This window comes from Lithobates pipiens, unplaced genomic scaffold, assembly GCF_037356315.1.
Source record: "Lithobates pipiens isolate NorthernLeopardFrog02 unplaced genomic scaffold, aLitPip1_a1.2 Scaffold_8, whole genome shotgun sequence".
Taxonomy (NCBI): Eukaryota; Metazoa; Chordata; class Amphibia; order Anura; family Ranidae; genus Lithobates; species Lithobates pipiens.
Window position 1 is genome coordinate 156277716 of NW_027507903.1, and position 6996 is coordinate 156284711.

A 6996-nucleotide genomic window follows, 5' to 3' on the forward strand; every position below is an offset into this window, starting at 1 on the left:
TATATATATATATAGTTTCATACCAGTGAGGATTTTTTTCTCCCTCTGTACAACGTATGTTAAGTGGTACAATGTTCTTGTACTCCGACTTTGTGGTCTCTGGGATATTTACTGACAAGTGACATAATAGAACAGTGCTAATACTGGCTTAACTTTACATGTACATACTCAGACTTTCCTTTCTTCCATTACATAATAGATATATTAAGCTGATCACATTTAAAAGTTAATCTTAAAGACTGTACATTGATTTGCTTTTCCCTTATATTTATTATATTCAAAACTAAAAATATTTTTGAAAAATTAGGTGTAGCAAATTATTAATTCATATTGACCACTTGCAGCCAGCAGGTGGCATATTTATGGATGTTCTGAACTAAATCTGCTTAGTAATTTATGTATATGCTGTAGGTTATCTGTATAATTTAATCATCTATTCACATCACACGCAGCTAAATGAATCAAAGGAGGGAAACGTATCCCCCTCTCGCATTTCTTATAGATTTGCGGTTAGAAAGAGGTTATCAAAAGTCAACAAGCAAAGGTGAGCTTTTCTATGAGAAGGAGGCATAGTATGATGTAAAAACAAAGTAAAAAAATAAATAAAATAAAATGCATATCATAAATAATGCAGTTAACAATTTCTGTGTTTTGTGAATGGAATGCAAGGTACACTCATCAATGCAGTAATTAAAGTAGAACTAAAGGTAAAAAAAAATTATATTTTGGATATTGTTTTTTTTTTTTTTTTTTTTTTTCATATATATCCCATTGGGGAGATTTCCCCTTTCTTCCTGTCCCATAACAAAAACAGGAAGTGAGGGAATTCCTGTTTGTCACCAAGGTCATCGGCACTAGTACCCCCTTTGGAAGATTTCCTTTCTATTACTGTTGTGGTGACAATCCAAAATTTGGGATTTTCCTTCACTTTCATTTTCGGTGATAATGGCAAACAGCACCAATAGAGAAGGTAAATCTCCCCAACATGGCACCAACAGCAATCAAAACTGACAGGTGTTCTAATCCCTCTTTAATCTATCCAAAATTTCTTTTAGTTTTTCATTAGAGAGTAACCCCTCTTTTGCTGAGAAAAAAAAATTCCCCTCTGGGTGATATATGTGCATTGTAAGAATTTTAACAAACTTTGTTGATGATTTCTACCTTTTGTTGTTCTGAAGAAAAAGCATCAATGTGCAAAGTGAATGTGAATGGTAGTGATTTTATAATTACTAACAAGCTGCTGCACCTGCAGGGCTCTAATTAGGAAAGTGGCAGGGTCTGCATCCCCTTGGACATGATTTCCCTTTGGAAGTATCTCACTAAAAATTGAATTTTTGTTGCAGGGGATGCTAAAAACATGACCTGAATTTTATTGCAGACGACTTGGAAAATCAGTAAGCCAATCGCCCAAGCAAAAAATTACACTTCTGGGGAGCGTTTCATACACCATCTGTGTACAGAAAATTACAAGGCTGCAGATTGAAAAGGAAAGGTAATTTTTAATAACATTAAATTGCAATATGACTTGTGTAGCAATTGTATATGCTAGATTTTTTTATTTTTGCGATTTTTTTCCCAGCAAAAGTGGAGCAAGTCTTTAAAGCGGAGTTCCACTCAAAAGTGGAACTTCTGCTTATCTGTTTTCTCCCCCGCCTCCAGTGTCACAATTGGTACCTTTAAGGGGGGAGTGGGGAACAGGTACCTGTTTTTGACAGATCCCCCTTCCTCACTTCTGCAGACCGTGGCGCAGTGGTGTCCCTCGAACTTTCAGCCCCCCTCCTTCTTCCTCCGCCGGGCCAATTAGAAAGCTCAGCTCGCTTCACGCATGTGCAATAGGGAGCCAGCTGTGGAGCTGAAAGGCTCCACTGCCGTTCTCCCTTAACAGGAATGGCAGCAGCAGCACCTAAAGGCCAATCCGAAAATCGCCTGGGGTGCCAACATCATGGGCTCCCAGAACAGGTAAGTGCACAAACAGTATTTGTAGATGCTGACTTTTAATTGTTTCATGGGGGGGTCAGAACACTGCTTTAAGTACAGGAAAATATTATCACAGCAGTATTAGTAAAACACCCTAATGCTGACAAGGAATGGGGAGTTTGGCCGATTATATTGTTGGCTCCCAATCCCAAAATAAACTAATATGAAATATGGAGCATCTGTTATTTATGTATATTTATTTAATATACCAACAACCAAATACTTTTATTTAAAGTGTAACTCCAGACTGCTTCACAAAAATTAAAATACAGTAGCTGCAAATACTGTAGCTTTTAATATTAGGACACTTACCTGTCCATGAATCCAGCAGTGTCTTCACTCGAGATGATTTTTCAATCGGCTCTCGGGTGTCTACCTCTGCCATCTCGGCTAAGGGAAATTGGCAGTAAAGTCTTCCGGCTTCACAGCCGGTTCCCTACTATGCATGTGCGACAAGAGCTGCAGTTTGTGGATGGCCTGGTGGCGGTAGAAGGAGGGGGGCCAAACTTCCAGTTGAGTTTGACGCAGTGAAGTCAGCTGGAAGTGGGAGTGGGTACCTGCCAAAATCAGGTATCTACCCCCCCCCCCCCCCCGAAAGGTGCCAAATGTGGCAGCGTAGGGGGAGAGGAGGCAGACAAGCGGAGCATCCACTTTTGGATGGAGCTCCACTTTAAGCTGCCTATTTGCTAACTTTTTTTAAGTTAGTATATGTGTTTTATTTAATTAAATGTTTGGTTGTGTGGCTTATTGAATATATCTAATGTGTGTGTGTGTGTGTGTGTGTGTGTGTGTGTGTGTGTGTGTGTGTGTGTGTGTGTGTGTGTGTGTGTGTGTGTGTGTGTGTGACTTCCAAACAGACCACAACCAGTTTTACTGCATTTCCAACATCAGGAAAGCATAAACATAATTTCAGACTTTCCAGCATTGTCCACAGTAATAAAACACATAAAATAAATTATATTAAATAGATTAAATACACATTTTTCCACCGAGGAAATAAACCTTGAGTACAGAACCCCTAAAACACTGGTCTTATTTGCCAAAAGATGCTGCCACAAGGTATCTACACCTAGAGCCAGGTGCTCAAGATGTATAGCAAAGCCTTCGGCGGGTAGAACAATAAACATACACTACATACATTATCTCACAAAAGTGAGTGCACCCCACACATTTTTTAAAATATTTCATTATATCTTTTCGTGTGACAACACTGAAGAAATTACACTTTGCTACAATGTAACACACCGCCATTAATGTCTAAACCACTGGCAACAAAAGTGAGTACACCCTTAAGTGAAAATGTCCAAATTGGGTTTAAAGTGTCAATATTTTGTGTGAACACCATTATTTTCCAGCACTGTCTTAACCCTCTCGGTCAGGGAGTTCACCAGAGCTTCACAGGTTGCCACTGGAGTCCTCTTCCACTCCTCCATGAGGACATCACATAGATGGTGGATGTTAGAGACCTTGCGTTCCTCCACCTTCCATTTGAGAATGCTCCACAAATGCTCAGTAGGGTTTAGGTCTGGAGACATGCTTGTCCAGTCCATCTCCTTTACCCTCAGCTTCTTTAGCAAGACAGTGGTCATTTGGGGTCGTTATGTTGGAATACTTCCAATACGGCCCAGTCTTTGAAAGGAAGGGATCATGCTCTGCTTCAGTATGTCACAGTACATGTTGGCATTCATGGTTCCCTCAATGAACCGTAGCTCCCCAGTGACAGCAGCACTCATGCAGCCGCAGACCATGACACTCCCACCACCATGCTTGACTGTAGGCAAGACACACTTGTCTTTGTACTCTTGACACCATATGAACTAAATAAGTTTATCTTGGTCTCATCAGTCCATAAGACATGGTTCCAGCAATCCATGACCTTAGTCTGCTTGTCTTCAGCAAACTGTTTGCAGGCTTTCTTGTGCATCATCTTTAGAAGAGGCTTCCTTCTGGGACGACAGCCATGTAGACCCATTTGATGCAGTGTGCAGTGTATGGCCTGAGCACTAACAGGCTGACCCTCCACCCCTTCAACCTCTGCAGCAATGCTGGCAGCACTCATGCATCTATTTACCAAAGACGAACTCTGGATATGATTCTGAGCATGTGCACTCAACTTCTTTGGTCGACCATGGAGAGGCCTGTTCTGAGTGCAACCTGTCCTGTTAAACTGCTGTATGGTCTTGACCATCGTGCTGCAGATCAGTTTCAGGGTCTTATGTAGAGCAACAATTTTTTTTTTCAGATCCTCAGAGTTCTTTGCCATGAGGTGCCATGGTGAACTTCCAGTGACCAGTATGAGAGAGTGAGAGTGATAACACCAAATTTAACACATCTGGTCCCCATTCACACCTGAGACCTTGTAACACTAATGAGTCAAATGACACCGGTGAGGGAAAATGACTAATCGGGCCCAATTTGGACATTTTTACTTAGGGGTGTTCTCACCTCACTTTTGTTGCCAGTGGTTTAGACATTAATGGCTGTGTGCTGAGTTATTTTGAGGGGACAGCAAAATTTACACTGTTATACAAGCTGTACACTCACTATTTTACATTGTAGCAAAGTGTCATTTCTTCAGTGTTGTTACATGAAAAGATATAATAAAATATTTACAAAAATGTGAGGTGTGTACTTACTTTTGTGAGATACTATTTACATATATACTTAAAATACTCAGCTAGCGGTGTTCTTGGGGGTCTATGTAAATTTTCCATCGATTTAGAGACTTAAAGTATAAATAGAGGCAAAACATGTTTTTAGTTATGGATAGAGTAGATGGGGATTAGAACACCTGTCCATTTTTACTGTCATCCTTGCCCCCCATTAGGGAGATTCACCCTCTCTATTTGTCCCGTTTACCATTATCATTTAAAGTGAAAGTAAAAGAAAATCCCACATTTTGGGTTGTTCCCAGAACCCCCACAATAGTAATAGGGGAAATATCTTCCAATGGGAAGTTCATTTGATCAGGGGGCCTTCCAAGAGATTCTTTTAAGTTGCATGGATTTCCTCTCACTTCCTGTTTTGGCTATGGAGCAGGAAGTGAAGGTAAATCTCCCCAATTGAACGCTGATAGCAAAAAAAAACCGACAGCAGTTAAAAAAGGATGGCCTATAGTTTTACTGTATAATGGGGGTTAGCACACATACATCGGAGACTGGACACTGAGGGATTTGATGCACATATGTTGGGGTCTGGCCTTATAAAGGTTGGACACTGATAAACTGATCTAAAAGGTGTTTTAAATGAATAATTGCCCTAATATTAACCTACTAATATTGCACAGTGTACAACCAAATTAAGTGAGTAATTATGAACAACCATACAAAATATAAGAGATATATAAAATATATAAAATTCCTTCTGTGTAATGGTAACAATAGAGCAAACTTTTGCCATAGGTAAAAAGAATATCACATTCCACTGTGTACAAACCAAAGTCTCTGCCAATAAATTCACATATGTGGGACTAGATAATCAAGCCTTAATGGTCTTCTGAGTAACAGATGGTTTATTCAGAGATTTCACTGGTAATTTCCATGGATGAACTTCCAACGTTCAGCAGGCTTCCATAACATAAAAAACAAAGAACAAACAAGGCCATTGTGCAGATAGTATATGAAGTGATCCCTATTTAGTTAGGGTGAACCTCACTCACGCTTCCCTGCAGGATAGATTGCATATGAAATGATCAGTTGCATACAGCATAATGCTGGGATCTCCTCATACATACGTACATCATGACAGTGCACACAAAATACTACTGGTAACGTTATGGGTCCCCTTGAAAAAGTCACATGTCCAGTGACGCAACTAGTCGGGAGGAGGAGCCTGTGACATCACCAGCAGTGTTTTTTCTGTGTTGATGGGTGAATCGTGCAAATTTCTTTCCTGCAACCTGTAGTTGCAGGAAAGAAATTCTCACCGTCTATGGCCAACCTAACTCTGTTACTTATTTGCTTGATAAACGTCCCCCATTGTTTTTTTCACAGGCTAATTTTTTTAATTAGAAATGGCACTGGAGTTGTGCCCATTTAGGCACAGGGGTTAATTTACTAAAGGCAAATAAACTGTTTACTTTGCAAAAGAATTTTCCCTTAGCTTAGTGTACACTGTGAAGGGCTGTTGTCTGTCATCATCTCATCTATTTGCGTGCAAACAAAAACACTGTTTTTCTTTATTTTCCTTGCATGCGATTGCATAGTCTATATTTTTTACCACATTCACTAGGCTAAGGGAAAATTCCCTTGCAAACCAAACAGCCTGTTTGCCTTTAGTAAACCAACCCCATAGTGCTTAATTAAATTATTTTAATTCTGATCCTAAGGTGGGCTTTCTGAACTTTCTTTTAGGTGGGTCCTACATTTGCCTGCTTAGTAAGTGTCATAGTGCTCAGGGAGAAAATGATATCCTGTACATGGTAATAATCATCATATTACTCTGCTCTTGTTTCACTCCTAATAGTCATAGTCCTCATCTATTAGATAGTGTTGTTTTATGACCATTATAGTAAAAACTTAACTTTGAATTTCCTTTCCCTGTGATGACTAATAGATTGCAGACTAGTAGACAGCCATCGTTTAAATTCCATAGATAAGAATTGTGGGCAGCACTGGAATAGCTGTGATAGCTTCATTTGTTATAAGTGGAAATTCATAACTTACATTGTCAGGCGTGTGTATAGCTTGATGGGGAATAACTGCTAACATCTGTACTTATAAAGGTGAAGTGTTTTCTGTCAAAATAAATCTTGGTAACTGTTTTAAGACTGACAGGTTACAGACCAACCCATCTGTGCTGTACATGGTAATTGTGGTATTTCTATGGCTGGCCCTTCCAAAGTAGATCATTTTCCTGTTATGAAATAGGAGAGAATTGTTCTTTTCTTTAAAGCGGAACTCCCACTTTAAGCAATCCTTGCCACCTTACATGCCACATTTGGCATGTAATTTCTTTTGAGGAGGAGCAGGTACCTAGCTTTTACTGGTACCCAGCTCCCACTTCCGCTCGGGCAACTGA